This window comes from Vitis riparia, chromosome 12, assembly GCF_004353265.1.
Source record: "Vitis riparia cultivar Riparia Gloire de Montpellier isolate 1030 chromosome 12, EGFV_Vit.rip_1.0, whole genome shotgun sequence".
Classification (NCBI taxonomy): Eukaryota; Viridiplantae; Streptophyta; class Magnoliopsida; order Vitales; family Vitaceae; genus Vitis; species Vitis riparia.
In genome coordinates this window covers 11,908,351-11,932,280 of record NC_048442.1, presented here as the reverse complement: position 1 = coordinate 11,932,280, position 23,930 = coordinate 11,908,351, and the positions used below count along the sequence as shown (strand labels likewise).

The following is a 23,930-nucleotide window of genomic DNA, read 5'->3' as shown; positions in this document are numbered from 1 at the left end:
ATTAAATGTTTTACTTTTAATTAAGAAGAGATCCAATATTCTCTTAATTAATCTTTTCTTGTTCATATATGTAGGTTAAATCTATCAATGGAAATTTTAGGGATGCAATCAGAGAGTGCCATTATTTTTATCTTTTCATTTTCTTTTCGAGCCCAGTGCAAAGAGATCTATGGAATGCTTCTTGTTCCGAGTCAAGGCTCTTCTCCACACCACCTTAAGTCAATGCACTTTCTGGATGGGTATGTAATGGTTTCTTCCATTAAATTCTTTGAATATTCGTAACTTAACAAGTCCTGGATAACACCTTATGTTCTCATTGTGATCTTATTTGTCATTCAACTATTACTACTTGGCCTGTTGGTTGTTAGAACTCCCTGGCTCAGTCCGAAATGACTGCAATTGCTCTTTTTTTCTACCCTTAATGAGATGCATTGTTTTCCTTCACTCTGTTTTACTTTTATTTTCTTTTTGCTGGTTTTATGTCCCAAGAAGCTTGCATGGTTGGCATTTGAACTCCATTAGAAGCATCACAAAACAATCATAAGGAATGTTTCATTACCAAAAGCTCTTGTCATCCAGAGCTATCCTCACATGCATACATCTTTTATTTTAGCCGGCAATCTGAAACACAAAGATTTGATGGGTCAAGTGGTGAGCTCCCAAGCATATATGGACCATCAAAATGACAATCTTGATGAGAATCCTGAAGAGCCTATTGTAGAGGAGCAATGTGCAGGTGACGCTAGTGAAGAGGATAGAGAATTAGAATGAAGAGTGCTTCATCTATCACAAAGGTTCAAACTCATTCATTGCAGGAAAAACATAGTGAGTTTTGAGGGAACTATATGATGTTTGTATAGGGGCTAACTTACAAGACTTAAATTAAGCATCAATTTTGTTGATCAAAATTTCCCAATTCCAATGCAAAAATCATTACCAAATCACATGCAACTTGGAAATATTAAACAAAGACGCTGCAACAGTCTTGAGGGGTTTGTCCACTTGGGTTATGGGTTATGGGGCTCAATAAGAGGATTCTAAGGGGAAAAAAAAAGAGTTTAGACCAAGTTCAATTGCAACTAATGACAGATAAATCTATCTTTTTCTTTGAGGGGTAGGATAAAAACACTTCAGACATAAACGAAAGCTTGGTTAGAAAGCTTGGTGGATCATATCTAGAACTTTAGGGTTGCAGATTGAGAAAATGTACCTGACATTGTCACTCTTGCCAAAGGTGGGATGGGGGGAAGGGACAACGTAATCAATCTGTTTGTCTTAGGACCCTGAAAAAAACCAGAAGAAAAGAACAGATAAATAACTAAATAAAAATAAGAATAAAAAAAAAAAGAAAAAAGAAAAAGAATGAATCTGAAATCTGTATATGCCGGCACATAATATTCATGTAATTTTGTTTATTTGTAATCTCGTTCGTTATGGACAACATGCATCCAATTTTTTTCTTTTAGTAAATTTGATGTTTTTATTATCCATCTCAGACATAAACGATGGTACAAGCAAGGAAATTCTCCTTTAGTGTATATGTCTCTGTTATTAGAAGGATGGAAGTAGGCAGGTATAAAGTCGCCGGCTTAAATTATCTCCCTGTATACATGGATGCATTGGCTAGACTTTACTTCTTAAGTGCTACAAAAATAATAGGGGGAAAAAAAATCTTAGTGCTAAATTTCATATCATTGTTCTCCAAAAAGTCTCAAAACCATGAGAAGTAAATGTTACCTTGCTGATGGGGATGAATTGATAACCAACCTCATCTGTGATGATCATATCCAATCCTATTCCATTACATTACTCCCACCTATCACCAAGATATGAAACAAGGAAGAAAGGCATGTCGAGATCCTTCATCCTCCCATTCGAGCCCATTTGCCCAATATTTTTCTCCACAAATCACAGTGCCACATCCAGCAGTACTATTTGAATTGAGTGGCAGCTTCTTCAACTGTGGGCATGAACGTACACAGATTTCCTTCAGGTGAGGGACCCTCAAAGCTTTCCAGTAGATGCTCTTCAGCTCTGGCAGATCAATTAAAATTAGCAATTCAAGTTTTGCAAGTGGGCTCCCATTTTCCCCTTCCGTTAAAGGCATTAGTACTTTTTCCATTTTGGGGCAGAACACAACCTCAAGATAAGTAAGGTTTGGAGCAAGAAAAAGCCATGTTAGGTCCTTCAATATCGGGCAGGAATCTATTCCAACATGCTTAAGGCTGTTAAAACATTTGTGGCTTCTCACCATTGAGTTGTGGAGATTCTAAGATGCTAATAACTTCTTTTCTTGTCCAACATAATCAATCGCCAAACTTTCCAAAGTACTGCAATCACTGATGCAAAGCTTTTCCACGCGCTTCGTATTCTTAGGGATGATATGTTGAGAGATGTCCCTCCATACAAAATCTTGAGGTAAACAGCTCGAGTGCAGCTTTGTAACTTGGAGTCACAGATTCGTAGGAGAGCAGTTGCACTTTCTAGTGTGATACTTAAATCATGCACTGCTTTAGATTCTCCAACTCCTCTAACAAGTCTTCATTACCACCAGAGAGAACACTACAATTTGTCACTTCATCAGAAAAATCGCAGCTGTACATTTTCAGCACTCGCAACAAGGAAAAACTTGATATTAGATATCTTGGGATTACATTAAGTATTTGCCGTAAAATTCAAGTTCAAGCACTTCAAATTCTGCAGGTTCTTAAGCTCAATTGGTAGAAGCCTTATGTTGTATGTGATAAATCAAGATACTGTAATGAAACCAAATTGCAAATTTCCAATGGTATCATAGTCAACCATCTGTTTCCTGACAAGCTTAAAACTCTTAGATCAGGCATAAATTGGAAAAAACCGTTGGTTATCATTCTCAAATTATTAAGATCCAGAAACAAAGTCAAGAGATTCGGGCATGGAGGAGCTCCGGTCAACTTCTCAACTCGGTTTTCCATCAATGATATCCTTTTGGCACTTACCCATCTGCTAAACTCAGGTGCTTCTATTAACCCAACACGCGTTCTCACAAAAAACTCATCTTTCACCTTCCCATGCTCACAAGCTATCCACAATGCCATGTCACGAACCACGTCATGCATTCTTATAATATCTCGGGAGCTCTTCTCCAATAAACATGCATTAAGAAGAATACCAATAATGCTGTGCCCCTGGTTTCTAGCTTCATCTATGCCATCAAATTCATGTAGAAATCCCTCGCCAATCCAATAATCTATCAAATTTTCTTTTAAAATGTTGAAGTATTCAGGGAATAAGGAACAATATAAGAAGCAAGATTTAATTGCATCGCTTGGTAAACTATCGAAACTGAATTTTAGAATAGGAAACACCCTGTCCCCCATACCTGGAAAAATTGAAGCCGCTCTTTGTAACACTTTAATTGCATAATTCCATTCCTCGGTTGTCTTCTTGCAAGCCATGGCCCGGCCTATGACAACCAGTGCCAGTGGCAATCCGCAACATTCTTTGGCAACTATTTCAGCTAGCATGGGAGTCAAGAGTGTCTTGTCCAACCTTCTTCTGAAACAAATCCTAGGATTCCTGCCATGCCAAGCACTCCACTTTGATATTCATTTGAGCTTCCATTTGTCGGCATACATCCTCGGATCGGGTTGTGAATACTAGCTTGGACTTATTTTCTTCATTTGGAACTGGAACTCCCAAGACTGATAGATTTACCGGCTCCCATATGTCATCTAACAACAACACAAACCTCTTTTTGCTCAAGGCTCTAAAGATGTCTATGGCTTTTTCATCCTTGCTTTTATTTCTCCATATACCATCACAAAACCCAACCTTTTTCCCAATTTCGTCTTGAACCTTGGAGTCTGGATCTCGTGACACCACAGCCCAAATCACAACATCAAAATCATGAGTTTCTTTGAGGAACTCATTGTTGATTTGGGTCAAAAGGGTTGTCTTCCCAACGCCACCCACCCATATAAACCAATAATTCCCACTTGCTGTTCCCAAGGCAACTCCAAACCTTATGCAGGTGGACATCATGCCCACGGTTGGCTCACCGGGTCTTTCATCCACTGAAGCTGGAGGTAATCTGTCTGCTACCATGTCAAAAAGCCTTGTGCTTCTTAGATTGTTTAAGTCTTCAACCTTCTTGGCTAGTTTCTTCCCCAACCTGTAGCTAGATATGCAATTTCTGGACCAATAACCTCCCAGACAAAGCTTCTGAATTTCAGTAGTACCATCTTTTATCAGTTGACTGGCTTCAGTTTCCACAGCTTCCACCCTCGAAAACCACCTCCGCACTTGGTCATGTCATTTCTGAAATCTTTTAAATCTTCTAATGCCATCTTCACAGCATCAAGCTTTTCTTCGAATTCACAAATATAAGTTGCTTGACCACCCGTGGCCGCCCAGCAGCCAGAGATCATATTGTCCATGGAGATTGAGATGGAACACACGTTACCCATATTGTTTCACAACAATTCTGATTCAAAAGGGAGAAAAATAATGTTCAGAGATTCTTTGTGGGTATTGAAAGATCAAGTATAGGAAAAGAAGAGAGGAGACTAATATTGGAAGAATGGTAGCTACCACTACCAGGAAATTGGATATACCTACTGTTCTTACCAATTATTAATATTGGTCGACTGCAGCAGTACAACATGGTTAAAGGACCAAGGGAAGACGAGGAAAGTTCAAAATTTGAGAAATGAGGCATGATAGGGGCGATTAATTATTGAATAAGGTTGAGAATGGTATTAGGTTGGAGTGTGGAGATTAGATTAAGGAAAACAAGGAAATTTCTGGAAATTGAATTTGGAATGAATTTTTGCTGTCAAATCCATTGGGATTACATTTTATTGTAATAAGGTCAAATAAAATTGTTACTTAAACTGTTTGAAGGTTTTTAAAATGAGAACTAAATTAGCATATAACGAATTAAATGTAATGTGAATATGACTGTATTTCAAGTTTTCTTATTAAAAAAAATGAAAAAAGATAATAAAGGAAAAATAAAATAATTATATACTGAAATCAGGTCCAAAAAGAGTTTGGGGGGTGGGGGAGAGGGGTCCTTGTAAAGGGGAGGAGGAAAAAACGAAAATAAAAGGTCAGCTCACACAGAAAAAGGAAAAAATAAAATAAAAGAATTTCAAAATGGCCCAGCCCACAAAATATATATTAGTAGAAAACACGTACATAAAATGCATGTGAAGGTGTACGTAGGCAAGTGATTGTTGATATATAAAAATAATAGATGGGGATATATAATGTTTGAAAAGGTAATTAGTGGGTGAATTTAAATTTATTTGATTTAAAGTTTTTGTAAATAAATTATAATGATAAAAATAATATATAGAATGATATAACATACCTATAATTTAATTAATTCGTAAATAATTATTATATATAGAAATATGAAATATATTATCACGTATTATTATATTAACTCATCTTAAAGGTCATATATTTGTTTTCTAAATTTGAATTTGTTGTTCATTATAATTTAAAATAAGTTATTTAAATAAATATTTATTATTATGATTTTAATACAATATACTTGTAGAAAAATAGATACAATATAAGACTACAACAAATATGTTTGTGTCATAATTTATATATTTTGTAATCCACCATTGTTGTGATGCATTTTTTGAAATAATTAACTTAGTTGTCTTCTTACAAAAGTTTATAGATTATATACGGTAATGTTATAAAATTATTTATATATCATCTGAAGATGAAACAAATATGTCCAAATTTAGAGAAGTTTCATAATATTACAATTGGAATTGATAATTACTCTTTAGTTGAAACTTTCTTTTTGCAAACTTAATATAACAAAATGTTTAAAAACCATGAACTTTTATATAACATTTTAAAACCAAAAATACTAGAATAAAAACAAAGTATCTAGCATATCATGACCTTGATTTATTCTTTGATATATGTCTTGTTTGTGTAAGTCTATTGTAAATAAAGAAATTATTTTTCTTGTACTTTAGTTCATGGATCAAGGAATTTAAAAAATATATATTTTCATAAACCATGTGTCTCAAATCCTTGAAAAAGTTTCAAAAAAAAAAGAAAAGAAATGAAAGATGTTTTAACCTATCTCTTTAAAACTGAAAATCTTATCGACATTTCTTTTGAAACCATTCTACCCTTATTCCAAATCGATGGATCAATAGTACCAGCTTAACACCATGTTTATATAAAGCATAATAAAGAACTACTTATCCCTCAACAAGAACCAAAATAGGAAATGACCCGTTCAAATGAATTTCTAGAATATTTTACTAGATTTAAAGCGTTTTAAATTTATGATCTTAGACTAACCAGAAATAAAAAAATTTATTTTATTGGAGAAACAACAACCATGTCTATTTGGAGAAACCAACATTTTGAACATATTATAGTTTCAAAACCTTTTATAACCCTTGAAGAAGAAGATTTTATAACTGAGCTTATTGTGATATATTATGACATACGTACATATTATAATATCTAATCATATGAGATCTGATAATTGAATATTTTTAAATAAATCAAGACATTATATATATAGATATAGATATAAATACTAGCTTTTAAATTGTTAGCTTCCTCCAAGTTTGGATTTACATGAACTGTTGTGACTAATATTGTAGACAAAGATGCTTCACCTACTTAAGGTTTAATTTTTTAGTAATTGATATAAATAATAAAAGGAGAACCACGTAAATCAAAATCATATAATTTACATTCATACCTTTATATGTTGTCACTTTTGCTTGTGATAAAACTATCAATGGTTTTGAGGCCACCAATTGCTCCAATAATTGTCCTTCATTAGTTGCAAGATCTCCCCACAATGTTAGCAATGTCATTGAGTGAGTTAGTAAGGATAATGATTCTGCATAAACTCAAACCACTAGATAGCTCCAAACCAACGCCCAAGACTTCAAATTTCCAGTTCAAACACTACCAATCTCCGAATTTAATTTTCAATTTCAAAAATTCCAAAATTCAGATCTATTCATTTAATCATTATTTTCGTTATTATCATTATTCTATTTATTTTAAAATTCCATTATTAAAATATTCCAATTTTTCCGACTTTCGAATTTAATTTCCAATTTGAAGAAAATCTAAAATTTTGGTTTATTCATTTAATCATTATTTTCCTTATTATTGTTATTCTATTTATTTACTTAAAAATTTCCTTTTATTATTCTATTTGTTTATTTCAAAATTCCATCTTTAAACAATCTTTTCAAGATTCCAACTCCCAAATTTAATTTCCAATTTCAAAAATTTCAATATTCACATTCATTTATTTAAATCATTATTATTTTTCGTCATTATTATTATTATATTTATTTATTTATTTTAAAATTCCATTTTTAAACTTTTTTTTTAATTCCAATTTCCAAAATTCTTATTTATTTCAAATTTAATTCCCAAAATTCCAATTCTTAAATTTAATTCCCAAGACTCTAATTTTCAAATAAATCCCAAAAATCTAATTTTCACTTGAACAATTTTAATTCTACTCCGGTTCTCAAATAAGCCTTCTGTTTTTCTTGGTTTTACATAAGTATGAATACAATTTTTATAATTCCATAATAATAGAATTTGTGAGACTAATTCGTGCAAGATAGATTGGACTTTGGAGGAGGCCCCACATATGAGTTTTCTCTTCTGATTGTCGTCTATTATACTTGATGAATGATGCTTGATCTTAGTCTCGCTCTTTGATATGCATGTGATGATTTTCTACTTGAGCTAACCTTGTTTCCATGATAGCACACTATTACTTGTTGTCGAGGTACGCTCCCACTCCCACTTAGTTTACTTTTATGTGTGATTCGTTTTATTATTTGATCATTTCATTGGTATCCATTGATTTCTTTATTAATTGCCACACTTGTTTCACCTTATTTAGTAGAGACCCATTTTTAAGGGGCTTAGAGGGGTGTCACGGTTTTTATCGTACCTTCCCAATAAGTAACCTGACCCCCGAACCCAGATTTGGTTTTTCACTGACCGTTTTTTCCAAACAAGGAGTCACACTTAGGGTTTTCTTTATTATTTTGTTTTCCCTTTAAAAATAAAACAAAAATGAGTGGCGACTCCAAGTCATTTTTCAATAAATAAAATCATTTTTCAAATAAAAATCGAGTTTGTCATCGAGTGGGAACGCATCGAGCAAATGCGGGGTCCACACATACCAATTAGAGTATTTGTGTAGATATAATTTCTTATTTCACTAAATTAGAGGAAGTTAGAAGTAGCTTTTAATATATCAATATCAATATGAGTCTCCTCAACTCTAGAATGGGTAGATAACATCAATTCTAGAAGGAGAAGTTAAAGATATATTTTACAATTTTTTCTTCTCAAAATTGAAGATTTTGATTTTATTGAATTATTTGATATTAGAAAAGTTTTTCAATTTAAAATAATTTTTAATCAAATTTGGCCAATTTTATTAAGGGTATATTTTGAATAATTTTTTTCATTTTCACCAAAGTCAACATTATGAAAGATATTACTATTGTTGTAAAAAAAAATTTATTAAATATTAAAAAAAATATCATTCAGTTTGAAAATTTAAAATGAAAATTAGTTTAATAAAAACATTTGTGTACATGTATAAGTAATCATGTTAAAGCAACTTATAACTTCTAAAAATCATCCTATTTAAAAACTAATCTAATGATAATAAAAGAATAGATATTATTAACAAACAACCTTGATATGCTTAAATAAATGAGCGAAATTTTTTTAACATTATCATGTTTTTAATTTAATATAATCCACAAAACTAGTTTTATCTAAAGTAAAAGTTGTTATATTAAAATAGTAATATTTATTATTATTATTGTAATAATAATAATAAAGGAAAAATAATAATATATTAGCATATTGGTTAAGTAGGAAAACAATTGTTAATAACTGATTTTATTTTACCGAAATATGGCTTAAAGGAAACCAACTAAAGTTGAAACTTTTTAATATGGAACCATATGTTTGAATGAAGTATCAAATCCAAATTTGAGATTTTAAAATTGTTAGTAGGAAAGAGATGGAGCGAGAGAGTGAGGGCGATGAGGAAGGTTTTCGCGAAGAAAAGCGAAGAAGGAGAAGAAGGAAAGAGGGGAGCTTTGGGGTGGAGTCAAAGATTTTCGAGATTGGGGTGGAGGAGAAACAGGGCAAAACCCAAATCGTTATTGAGGAAAGCAAGGGAGGGGTTTCTTCTTGGGTCCGTTTGGGGCTATCGAGTGTAGAAATACTCCTGGATAGCCTGAACCAGTGTATTAAGGCAGAGGATAAAGGAAAATGGGAAAGGGTTTGGAGGGAAAATGGGAGAGCCTATTCTCTGGTGCCAGATGAGAACAAAGCAGGGTCTTTCATTAGATTAGGGGTGGTTGAACAGGAGAAGAGGAGGTTTAATATTTTTATTCCGAAAGGGAGAGGCGAGAGAGGGGGGTGGAACATCATGGAGGAGATGTTACAGAAGGTGGTAGGAAGCAATGGCAAAGAGGAGAATAAGCAGGAGGAAAGGGTTAGGTTACAACCAAGTATGGGTAAGTCGTTCGCGGAAATGGTGAAGGGGGCGAATGGCAGGGAGGGTGAAGTGATAAGAGTGGAAGTGAGAGAAGAGGAAATCAGGGGGAACCTGCGCAAACTGGAGCATTGCCTTGTAGGTAGCTGGAATTCTAGCTCAGTAAATGGAATGGACATGGAGAGACTAGGATGGTTAATGGCAAGGTCCTGGGGGTTGCAGGGTAAGCTAGGGCTGGCAAGGATGGAAAAGGGCAGGATCCTTTTGGAGTTTCAGTTTGAGGGGGAAGCCGATCGTGTTCTGTCCTTTGGAAGCAGGCGGGTGGGAAGGGTCCAGCTAGGGCTGGAACGATGGAGTCCTAGGTGTGGTTGTGAAGATGAAGGTGGGAGCAGGAAGGAAGTATGGGTAAAGATTCTAGGGCTTCCAGTTTCATTATGGGTTCCGTCCATCTTGCGGAAAGTGGGGGACGAGTGTGGAGGTTTTGTAGCCATGGATCCCAAGACGGAGAAGATAGTGGACCTGGAATGGGCTCGCATCCGTGTCAAGACAAGGAATGGAGGTTTGCCGAGCAGGTTAGATATAGTGGTGGAGGAGGTGTGTTATTCCCTTTATCTCTGGTGGGAAGTGAGGCCGGAGATGAGGAAGGTGACACCGGGTAGCCGTGTGAAAGGAAACTACAGAGAGGAGGTCAGGGGTGAAGCTGCGACACGCGCTACCCCGCGCGTTGGAGAGTTGGACAGTGAAAGGCCCGATGCGCTGCTACTGTCTGCGGACGCGACTGATGGGCAGGTCAGAGGGGTGGGTGGGGATGGGACTGGCAAGCGGGCCAAAGCAAGGTCTGGGGCCCGATCTCCTGCGGATCTGGGTCAGGTGGATGGGCTTCTCCAGTCAAGCCCGTCTGTGGGCAGGAAGGATTCCCCTGGGTCCAGGCCATTTTCAGAACGGCATGGGGTGGTGTTTGTTGGGGCCGGGCCTGATGAGGTTCCGCTATCTTCTAAGGCCCAAGGGGAGGAAAAATGACAGTGAGCTAATTAAAAGGGTTAAAACTAAAAGGGGTGGTGATTTTATAATCAAACTTCTTAAACACATTATAATTCCAAAACCTTTTATAACCCTAAAGAAGAAGATTTTATAATCAAACTTACTGTAGAGTTATTAGAACCATCTTCCTACCTTAGTGATGACACAACATTCTGGGAAGGTCTTGATGAAGAAGGCTATTAGAACCTGTAAAATGCAATAGAACAATGACATCAACAATGACGATATTGAAACAACAATTGTGTTCCTGACTGCAAACATTTAAAGCAGTAGATAAAGATCAACAGAATACAAAAATCTACCATAGTAAAGATGTTTTGACCATGTGAAAAGCATGACAAGAAAGAAAGAAAAGAGAAGAATAAAAGAACAGCAAATGAAGGAAAATAAGAAAAGTAGTCAAAATTATATATTAAATCCCAATAACTCTTTATACTTCTTTTTAAAACTTGTACCCATACATTTAAGTTTTTTGTCTCCCATGTGACCTATCTCATCTACCTCCTACCAACCTACCATACTAATTATTTTTGTCTTCTTGTAAAAAATTGTAAAAAGTGTATTATTAATACACAATTCTCCAAATGGAATAGAAACAACTAAAATGAAAAGAAAAAAATTTTGAGAAAGATGGGAGTGTATTCTATATCAAAATCAAACCAACCATAATTAAACAACATTATAATCTATTTAAATATTCTATAGAAGGTGGAGACTTCATTGGCGGCCATAGAAGTTTGGCAACCTTTCTCACATTCAACTTCTCCAAAATAAGTGTCACTCCAATCTTTGTCTGTGTCAACTTCTATTTTTTTACATGTTTCTAACCTATAGATCTTGAGTTCTTCATATGTAAGACTGGTTTCTAACCCACATTGTCAATATGAAAGACTTCGCTCTTGCTTTGCATTCCTCCAACTAGATTGATTTCTTAACCACATCTAAAAGATAATAACCATTTTTTTCATTAAAATTTCTAGCTCTGCACAACAAAATGATTCCATACACATACATTGCTCCCATGTGCTTCATTGTAAGTGCTCTCTTCAAAAGAGTAACACCTTAGTATACTTTCTCCAAGCTAAGAAACTCTAACTATTAAAAAAAAAAAAATCAATTCTAGAGAAGTTCACAACAAATAAAGCATAAATATTGATTCAAACAGGGTTACCAAATCTTCTAAAATAAAAATTTACTATTCCTTATCGTATAATGCCTATGGATTTCAAACATCTCTACAACTTTTTAACAATGAAGTCACCTTGATCCTAAATTCACACCATGGGCTGGTTGGGAATTTTTCTAGCAAGATATATCATATGATTCATCTCTCCTTTGATGCCTCATGTAATTTTCTTTAACTACAATTTTAAATATGAAGATTAATCTCTATTTATAATATAACTATATATCTATATACATATAAAAATAATTTGGAGGCTTGATGCACAAGTCCATTGATGATGTTTCTTTCAACGTGAATCATCATCTCAACCAACATTTCAATTGGAAAACACTGATGATTGTGATAAATACGAGGATTCTTCATTTCTTATAACACAGAGAGATGATTTGGTGCAATTTCCATAATGGATTAGTTGTACCTCTCTCATACCACCTAAAGAAAAGAGGAAAAGTGAGTAACGATGACTACCTGTGAAAAAGACAATTTAAAGGTGATTAGGTGCATAAATGAGGCCACTATAATCAGATGAGTAGTAGTAGTTCATGCATCCGTTTAAATTTTAATTTATTTTATAATTAATAATATATTAAACAACAATAGATATAAAAATTATTTAATAAGAATAAACAAATCATATATATATATATATATAATTATATATAATTTTAATATGATCAATAAAGTTTAATAGTTGGGAATAAACTATTATATAAATAAATTAAATTATAACTAAAAAAATATGTAATTTGGATTTCAAAAGTCATTTTTTGTATTTATTTATTTTTATATTTATTTTTTATTTTTTATTTAAAAAACTTAGATTATCATATTTTTTTGAAAGAAAATTATTATCTAATCCAAGTTTTTTTTTTTTCAAGATATTAAAATTATTGTAATTAAATTATGATAATTTTTCTAAAGAATAGCTTGTCCTTGAGGCACTAAGGTTTCAAATAAAAGATTTTTGTTGGCTCCAATATCTAGCATTGCATCTACCTTTAATTCTAAGGTTTTTAGTATAATTTTTGTTGGAAATATTATTGCAACATGGAGCAGCGAGGGAAAGGAAAATAAACAGTTTGTTTGAAGATTAGATTTTTGTAGAAATTTTTTTGAATAAAATCAAAATTTTAAAACATCACTTCGTGTAATGGTAACACTACCCTTTTGACCAAACAAAGTGTCCCAAAAATACGCCAATTTTCGGCAAAAACGAGTTATAGGTCAAGGGTTAATACTAAAGACTCTAGTAATAAAATTTGATTTCTAAAAAATTTCTACCATGACCCAATCTTTTTTTTAAAAAAAAAAAATATTATATAGGATCTATGTATATTGTGGATATTAAGTAGAAAAATAAAATTATGATTCAAATAATTTTCATTTCTCTTCTTTATCTTTTACCCCCTTGTACCCCTTAAGGGTTAAAATAAAATAAAATTAAAGATAATAGATAATTGAAGTAAAATAAGAACAAGAATTTCTTACTTTTATTGTTGCTAAATTTACAAATTTAGAACTGGAGAAGCGGTTGGGCAAGTATAGCAAGTTGGTTTTTCTAATATTTTTTCTCTGATACCTTTCTTTCATCTCTACATCTTGTTTTATAGGCAACAAATTTTACAAGAAGACAAATATAGTTAATTAGGTGGGTAAATTGTACGTAGATGAGATAGGTCACATAGGAGATAAAAACTTTAAATGTACAAGTACAAGGAGTTAACGGGAGTTGATATAAAATTTTCACTTATTTTTTACCTTCCTTCATCCGCCACTTCATTTCTTCTTCTTTTTTCTTTCTTTCTTTTCATGTGGTCAAAAGTACTTTAATGTGGCAGATGTTTATCTTTTGTTGATATTTATTTGTTGTTTTAAATGTTTGCAGTTGGGAACATAGTTATTGTTTCAATATCGTCATTGTTGATGTCATCGTTCCATCATATTTTTAAGGTTCTAATAACCTTCTTCATCAGGATCGTCCTAGAAAGTTGTGTTATCACTAAGGTAAGAAGATGGTTCTAGTAATTTTATAATAAGTTCAGTTATAAAATTTTCTTCTTTAGGGGTTATAAAAGGTTTTGAAATTTTAATGTGTACAAGAGTTTAGTTTCTCTAAATAGACATAGTTTTTGTTTCTTTAACAAGATAAAAAAAATTTATTTCTGTTTGGTCTAAGATCATAAATTTAAAAAGCCCTAAATCTAATAAAATATTATGAAAATTCAATTGAATGGGTCATTTCCCATTCTGGTTCTTGTTGAGGGATAAGTGGTTCTTTATTATGCTTTATATGAATATGGTGGTAAGCTAGTGCTATTGATCCATCGATTTGGAATAAAAGTGGAATGGTTTCAAAAGAAATGTTGATCTGACTTTTGGTTTTAAAGAGATAGGTTAAAATATCTTTTAATTTTCCTAGAAAATTTTTAGAGATTTGAGATACATGGTTTACAAAAATATTTTTTAAAATTCACCAATCCATGAACTAAGGTACAAGATAAAAAATTTCTTTATTTAGACATATTTACATAAGATATATAACAAAGAAGAAACCAGGGTCGTGATATGCTACATACCCTATTTTTATTTCAGTATTTTTTATTTTAAAATGTTTATACGGAAGTTCCTGGTTTTTAAATACTTTGTTATATTGGATTTGCAAAAAGAAAGTTTCAACTAAAGAATAATTATCAGCTCATTTATATTTCAAATCTTTTATTAATTTTTCTTGGTTTTTTTGAATTTTGAGGTTTTGAAATTTTTGGATTTCTAAGGCAATAAGTTGATTTTGAAAAAAAAAAAAAAAATATCAAGTCATAATATAAATGTTTTTAGAAATCGAATTTTATTATTAGAGTCTTTAATCTTAACTCTCGACCTGTAACCCATTTTTGATGAAAATTGGTATGTGTTTGCCAAAAATTAGCTTGTTTTTTGGAGACTTTGTCTTGTCAAAAAGGGTGTCTTACCATGACATGAAGTGATATTTCAAAATTTTGATTTTATTCAAAAAAATTTCTACAAAAATCCAATCTTCACACAAACTGTTTATTTTCCTTTCCATTATTGCTTGTCATGTTGTAATAATATTCATATGAACCTACTTTATTTATTACTATATATATATATATATATATATATATATATATATATGTATATGTATGTATGCGATAATGTATAGTTTTTTAGGATAATGATAATTATGCTTTTGTAATAGTCGCTTACATCTCTCTCCTTTGTACTGATTTTTAACATGTAGATTTTTCTTCTCTTTTACCCGTGATTTTTCCCGTTTAGGGTTTTTCACATAAATCTAGTCGCTTACATCTATCCTTTTTTGTACCAATTTTTAACATAGTAGATTTTTCTTCTATTTTGCCCGTGATTTTTCCTGTTTAGGGGTTTTCACATAAATCTTTGTGTTCTTATTATGTTTTTTCTCATTGCTTATCCTCATTATTCCGTAACATCATCATTTAATAGATTTAACTTTTCAAAGGTTGACTTAATTGAGATATAATTGACAAATGGAATGGATTAAATTAATGTAATTATAAAGAGTTAAAAATTTATGGTTGAAAGTTGAATAATTGAATAATAGAGGTGGTAACTTATGGAGTGAAATTGAGATATTTGAAAAATAAAGTATTAAATTGTGAGGATGATGGGAAATATATTTTTATTGTAATTATGAAATCTAATTTGGTTTTAAAATTATAGGTTTATATTGTTGTATTTTTAAAAAAAAAAAAACTTGATTTTTGAATGATAAATTAAAGATAAAATAAATTATATGAGTAAAATGATATAAATTTAATATGGGATAGTAAGAGAACAAAAGACAAAAAAAAGGAAAGAATTTAAAAATAAATAATATATTAAACGTGTGCATAGGGGAGGTGTGTAAAAAAAAAAAAAAAAGAGAAACGGATCAAAACCACTTACGGGCAAGGGAAGAGAGAGAAAAGGGTAGGGAGGAAAAACCAAAAAGAAAAAAAACATAGAAGGAAGGAGATGTAGTGAAGAGCCTATGGGATCCCCATGACTAAGTTTACATTTTGGCTTATCAAACATTGGTTTGATTCGTATGAAGTTTTGGAAGGATGCTCAATTCATTGAGATGAATATGGCTACAAGGTTTGATTTTGATTCCATTGATTGGATTCTTGGTTTAGAGGAGATGCAGTGAAGAGCCCTTGGGATCTCCACAACTAAGTTTTCATTTTGGCCCATCAAACATTGCTTCGATGTATATGAAATTTTGGAAGGGTGCTCACTTCATTAAGATGAATATGGGTTCGGGGCTAGATTTTGATTCCAATGGTTGGATTCTTGGTTTTTGGTAAGATGACTTATTCACAAATTTTCATCTAATATATTTTGTTTTCAAGAAAAAATTGAGGATGCTATTAAAAACTAGAGTTGTTAATTATTGTGATGTTTTGCAAGTCATTTTATAGTTATAATTATTCTTTTCATTCTTTTAATAAATATATGAATTGTTGGATTGACTTTAGTGGAAATAATATTAGAGAAATTTTTGTAATATTATCTTGAGTGACATTTTGTGTGATGAAGAAGTCTTTGTAGCTATCATCACACACACACACATACATATGTATATACAATATAAGCCCATGTTTGGTATAGTAAATGGAGTAAGGAATGGGAATAAGGTTACATTTCTTTCTATTCACATTCCTCTTTGAATAGGAATGGATTTGGTGATTCTAATTATTAGGTTTGAGTGTATCACTATTTATTTTTATTTCAATATTAAAATGTTTATTTTTTATTTTTAAAAAAAAAACTTTCACACTATATATAGTTTTGAAAAAAGTTATTTTGGTCTGTGATTTAAAAACAAATTTATACCATTGTTTAATTGTTATTCTCGAGAAACAATTTTTAAAAACAAAGTATGAAGTTTAATAATTTTTAAAAATAATTTGAAACTAAAAAATATATATAATGACTATAAAAATTAATAGACATAATTAATGCTTAAAATTCTAATGAATCTTTTAAAATTCAAAAATCCATTAATTAATTATATAGATTAAATAAAAAATTTCAAGAGATTAAATAAAAAAATTAGAATATCATGTTCTTAATTGAGTATTGTAGACATAAAAAAAATTAGTGGATTAAATTACCACTAATTTGGTTTTCAAAAAAAAAAATCATCTTATGGATAAGTTTCCCTAATCTCCAATTATAAAAAGGATAATAATAATAATAATAAAATTATTATTATTATTATTATTATTATTATTATCTTGTTAATAAAACCTCCTAGGATAAGAAAATTTGCTAAATTCAAGGAACTAAATCCCTTGAATTAAGCAACTAAAATTCGAGAATTTGAAATTCAAATTCTCTATCTTCACCTATAAATAGAGGTGTCTTCTATCAAGAAGGGGGGAGAAATCAGAAAAATCCATAAAAGAAAATCCTAAGGAGAAAATCTAAAGGCGGCTTTGTATAGGAAAAAAGGCTTCACAACAAAAGAAAAAGCTTCATCAAATCTCCCTACAAGTTCAGTAAACGGCAAAAGAACTACTACACGCGTTCTCCATTCAATAAGGTCATTCGGGAATAGCGAGTTGTGGCCCTCGATTGATCTTCGAAATCAAGAAAATGTCATAGTCATCTTCCAAAATGTGATCAAGGCAAAAGAATCAGAGCGAAAATATTCTTTTGGAAAGAATATTTTTTTTTTTTAGATTGTACCCACAATATTTTAATTTCAATAAATATTTTGTTCGCATTATTTTCCTATTTTTTTTTGCTAATTTTACAAGACAAAATTTAGGAAATTTGTGCGTACAAATTTTTGGCACGCCTGGTGGGACATTTGTGCCTCTCATCTCTTTTGTTAGAAGATTGATCTCTACTACGTCGATGGCACCCAAAAGAACTCAAGTTGTTCATGTCAACAAAGGAAATGACAAGATCGTTATTGCACGATTGACACATGACACCGCTACGGGCCCTATGACTCGTAGCAAAGCAAAACAACATCTTTAATCTCTCAAAATAAACAAGTGAGTCTGCTTGTTTGCTAAAACAGGTAAGAACACATGATGAGCACCAACCACTCATCACCTTGGTCTCTTTGGGAGCAAAGAGCCATAGTCCTTGTAGCAGGGGAAAACTCCATTCAACACTACAAGACTTTGGGGATAAATCTCCTTGCTCTGTTACCGATGCCAACTCTAGTACCGACTCACACTCCGGATCTCCAACTGGAATGTCTAAAGAGGAAAACTACTCCAATCGTTCTGACTCTTTTACTTCTCCTTTCTCGATGACTATGCCGGTAATGGCAACCGGCACTACATCCATAGAGGAACAATTAGCAGAGATGGCTCACGTCATAGCTAAACTCACCAAGAGGGTTAAAGAGAAGGATATGCAGATAGCTTCCCTCATAAACAAGGTTGAGGCACAAGTACAAAATATGGATGAGTTAAGTCAAGGACTCAACCACCTTCTGAATGTTGCATCTCCTCTTGATGATGCAGCACATGCGTATAGGACAATGCAAGTTGAGAGACAAATGGCGGAATATGCCTATGTGGCGTCATTATATGTCCAACAATTTCGGAACATGATAACTAACACCATTAGAGCGTAGTACGGTGGACCCTCACAAAGTATGCTGATGTACTCTAAACCTTACACTAAGAGGATTGATATCCTACGTATGCCTATGGATTATTCTCCAAAATTTCAATCATTTGACGAGAAAGAAAATCCAAAACAACATGTTGCCAATTTTGTTGAAACTTGTAACAATACAAGTACAGATGGTGACTTATTAGTTAAACAATTCGGTCATTTTCTCCGAGGGAATGCTTTCGATTGGTACATAGATCTTACGCTTGAGTGTATCAATAGTTGGGACCAAATGGAATGTGAATTCCTCAATCGTTTCTATAGCACCCGACTAACTATAAGCATGATGGAGCTTACTAACACTAAGCAATGGAAAGACGAGCCAGTTGTAGACTATATCAACCATTGGGGTTCCTTAAGCTTTGATTGCAAAGATAGATTATTTAAGGTATTAACCATGGAGACGTGCATATAAGGAATGCATTAGGGTCTCTTATACATTCTCCAAGGGATATGACCCCATACCTTTAAAGAATTAACTAGTCGAGCACATGACATGGAGCTCAGCATAGCTAACCATGGTTTTAAGAAGGACCTTACCGTTGATTGACAAAAAGTGAGACATGATGGGAAAATAAGTGACAGGACCTCAAAGAAACCCATCCAAGAGTCAATGACGATAAATATGGTCCCCATCAAAATCTCAACAAGAGATAAAAAGAAAGAGTTAAAAGAGGGTGGACTAACCCAGGAAAATGAGAGCCATCGATTCACCTTGAAAGAATTAAAGGAGAAGAAGTATCCTTTCCCTGAATCTGATGTGCCTAACATGTTGGAAGACTTGCTCTAGAAAAAGGTTATTGAGTTACCTAAGTGCAAACGTCCTGAAGAAATGGGTCGTGTTAATGATCCAAATTACTATCATTACCATCAAATTGTTAGTCATCCTATGGAGAAATGTTTCATTTTAAAAGATGTCATAATGAAACTTGAAAAGTAAAGAAGAATTCATTTAGATCTAGATGAAATAGTAGAGGTAAATCATGCTACAATCACATTTGGGTCATTTGATCCTATTCCATTACATGCCTCACTTAAGACACTGGGGGCATGTTCCAATACTATTCAATACAAGTCACCGAAACCAAAGCAAACACAAGTATCATGTCAGGATAGCTTTCTTCACCTTTGCCCTGATAATAAATCAATGTCATATGATGAAGAAGGTTGGACATTGGTGACACAAAAAAGACCTTGCAAGAAGCAAGTGTCGTATTTATGCCCTAACCTTCCTAGGAGGGGATGACATGAGTGGAATACTTAACAACACCTAAAGAAGAAAGAAAAAAAGAATCCTAAGAGAAAACAAGCGATTGTACAAATAGACGACCTTTTGGTCCAGAAACTCATCACCCCTATCACCTTAGGGGAATACTTCCCCCTAGGGTTCTTTGATAAAAGGGTGACAATATCAACTCATATGGTCTCTTGCAATGAGACTTCAAAAGAATAGGGATTATATGAAGATGAGGAAAGCATTCTTGGTGTTGAGTCAAGAAAAACTAAGGAAGAAGAAGGGGTAGTAGCAAGCTTACAACACCTACCCTCACTATTTAATAGCCACGAAATGTTACAACTTCCTAATGAGATGTGAAATGCGTTGATTCAAGTACTTAAGAATCCAACACTCTATGCCACCAAAATAAATGGGGTAAAAAGACTTCAGGATGAAAGCCACAATTGTGTCAAATATTGTGCAGCCATCACCTTTACCAATGAAGACCTTTGGTTAGGGTCAAAACCACATAATCGACCTTTGTTTGTTACCGGGTACATACGGGAACAAAATATCACTCGCATCTTAATTGATGGAGGGTCTGCAGTAAATATCATGCCCAAAACAACAATGAAATGACTCGGGATTGCTACGAAATAACTAACTAGGAGTCGCCTAATGATCCATGGCTTTAATCAAGGAGGAGAACGAGCTATTGGTATGATTCGCCTAGAGCTTGTTATTGGTAAGTTAAGTTCAAACACATTGTTTCATGTAATCGATGCAAAAACATCTTACAACGCAGCCAAAGGCTGATTTCGCAGCGCTGTGAAATTGGCCTTCAGCTTGGTGTGATCGGCTTCCAATGGCTCTAACTTCTTCATTTCAACTCCGATTTGCGCACCGTTTAAAGCGTTGGCTTGCTGACTTCCCGAGCTTCGAAACGACATAAGGTATGCATCAATTAGGCTCTTGAAAGTGCTTTAAAAGTGTCAAACAGTTGATGTCCTCTTGAATTCTTCATGTTGCTTTCATCCTTGCATTCTTGATTTGTAATTGGCAAAGGACTACAAAGCTCCAAAGCTTGAGTTCTTCATGTAAATGAGCTTCCAATTACTTTGCCATGGATTCCATAGACCTCTCCTTAATCTTGGATTGTTTTGGTGATCAAATTACTATCAAAAGCACCAAAGCTTACACAATTTGATTAGAAACGATTGTAAGGGTCCTTAACATGCTAATTGAGTTAAAAGGTAATAACTACTACTCAAAAGTGTTTAAAAGAGTTAATTACAAACTGTCTAATAGCACTTTTTGAGTAGTAATCAGAACTTGTGGGGGGAAGTGATCCTCCATTTAAATTCAAAATAGGAAGGCCTACAAGAAAACTTTAAAAACACCATACAAGTTATGGAAGGGTCATATAGCCAATATAGCCTCAAAAGTATGGAAATCCCTTGGAAAGATTCTCTTACCTAAGCCTAGGAAATGAAAACTAGGTCATAAACCTTTGATGTGATATTCATGTGATATTTTGAAAATAATGCAATATATAGATTCTTAGTCATCAAATCAAATAGTAACCTAGTGGAAATGAACACCAATAGAAACAAAATATAATGATTTTATAGAGGTTATCTATTTTATCAAAACTAATGGAGAAGATCAACTTTGGAAATCAATTAAAAATGAATCTAATGAAACATTATGAAAAAATGAATTAAAAAGTAAATGAGATAGGAAAGAAATAAACTTTGGAAATGATTTCTATACTTTCTTAATAGATAAGGATCGTAAGACCTATAAAGAAGCAGTGTCTATTCTTGATGCACCCTTTTGGAAAGAGGGCATGATAATGAAATCGAATCAATCTTGTCTAACCATACTTGGGAAGTGGTGCATATACCTCCTAGTTCAAACATAGTAGGTTGTAAATGGATATTAAAACGAGATTAAAACCAAATAGGATATTAGAAAAGTTTAAGGCATGGGTGGTTGCCAAAAGATATAAACAAAAGAAATATATATAGAATATTGTTAGTTTTAGATTTCATTCATAAACTATGAAAGCTATTAATACACCATATGGATGTCAAAACTATGGTCTCAAATAATGAATTAAAAGAGGAAATCTATATGAATTAATTTGAGGGTTATGTTATGTGGTTCTTGGAGAGGAGCAAAAGGTGCGTAAGCTAGTTAAGTCCATATATATATTAAAATGGAACCTAAATAGTGACATAAAAAGTTTGATCACGTGTTAGTATCTAATGGATTTTCCATTATTGATGATGATATCTACAACAAATTTAGGGATAACACATGTCATCATTTGCTTGTATGTATGAGATGTTGATTCTTGAAACTAGCATAGAGGTCATCTATGAGAATAAGAGATTCCAATAGTCCAACTTTCACATGAAGGATTTAAGAGAGGGAGGGGTGATTCTAGGGATCAAGATAACTAAAACACATAATGGGTTTAAACTTTGTCAAGAGTTCAATGCTGAAAAATCCTAAGGAAGTTTGAACACTTTGACAATAAGTCTATTCCAACTCCTTATGATCCCAACTCATAGTTGAAAAATAAAAAGAGAACATAGTATTTCCCAAGTAGAGTATGATCAAATCATTGGATATCTAGTGTACTTAACAACTATACTAGACCCAACATTACCTATATGGTGATTAGATTGAGTCAATTCACCTAGAGTTCTAACTATGACCATTAGAATGTCATCTACAATGTAATTAAGCACTTGAGAGGAACTATTAACCGTGGTCTAGGTATAGTAAAATTTCAAATATATTCAAAGGGTATAATGATATTTATTAGACCTTTTCTTCAAATGAGAAGATATCCACTAATGGGTATGTCCTTACCCTTGAGAATGAGTAGCTTCTTAGAAGTCTCTAATAGTCAAGCTACAAAAGCCAAGGCTAAGGACAAGATATTTAATTGAAAGAACAATATGCTTACGATACAACATTGGATTCTTTTAGATTAAAGTTAAATTTTGTTATCTTCTAAATAAACTACTATGTGGGAAATTAGCGGTAAAAACATCAAGGGGGGTGAAGTTTATGCCTAATACATAAGTCAAGAGTGATTGTAATCCAACCAACATCAATGGAGCTCATAGGAAATAGGTTCATATAGGTGATAACAAGACATTTATTGACTATGAATTATTGTATCAGTTACCTATATTTGAGAGCTCATCCTTAAGTTGTGGGTGAAACATAATTTATAAAGTTTGAGGTTAATTACGTATTCTTAATGAATGCCATATCCCTTATGGGTGCTATAAATAATTGTAAGACACACATGATAGATTCACCAATGTGAGAGCGGAAGTGGGGCTACTTTTTATAAAAACTTAGGTAGGTTCTTTAGAGCTTTCTAGAAAAAAAAATGGATAATAGGTTCTCTATCTCATATAAAGAAATATCCATTCATATAAAATTTAATTTTCACTAGATTTCTGAGTCACAACCTAATTATCCTACAACTAGTTAATATCCCAAGGGCACCAATTCTAATGCATTAGATTCTCGTATATTGTTCCTTTAGTTATCATCTATTATTTCTTTCACTCATGTACACTATGGGGGGTCGTTAGAAAAGTGCATGCATATAGTTTTTTTTTCTTTTTTTTTTTTATGGAGACAAAAATTACCATATTTGTTGACCAAATTTAAGACTTGATTCTCATTTTGATTACCAAGAAATTCCTTAATAGGCTCAATCAAATAATCATTGCCTCCTTGATTGGCTGAATCAATTAGATGTAGACTGAAATCAATCTCCTTCTCATGATTTATCAATTATGCCTTAATAGACTTAATCAAATAATAATCCTCTTTGATTGCTCAATTAATTAGTCATTTGATTGAAATCAATCAACTAATTGATTATAGAAACCATGTGTTCTATCATGCCTTCTTTACGTTCATGATGAAATATACCATCATGCTCCTTAGTGAATCAACTGAGTATTGAGGCTCAATGGCTTGAATCTTCAACCTTTTTCTTTCCTCGTCAAAAGCACTTTCAAATTAGAAAAAACTTTATTTATTTTTTTTTTTTAGAATTTAGGAACTAAAGTAGAATAATGGATGCCCTATGGATTTTCAAGGCTTTCTTTTTTATCTCTCCAAATGAGATTTTTTAGTTTAGTTTCTATACCATTGGATTTTTATCCATTCTATTCAAGGAGACAGCTTTTTTATAAAATTAGAAAATTTTCTATAGTTTTCAAAAGAAATAATGG

At 32.7% G+C, this 23,930-nt stretch overlaps 1 pseudogene; it reads right to left on the bottom strand.

The window, feature by feature from the left end:
• Positions 1–2,729: 2,729 nt before the first annotated feature.
• LOC117925975 lies at positions 2,730–4,448 on the bottom strand (annotated as a pseudogene).
• Positions 4,449–23,930: the final 19,482 nt, after the last annotated feature.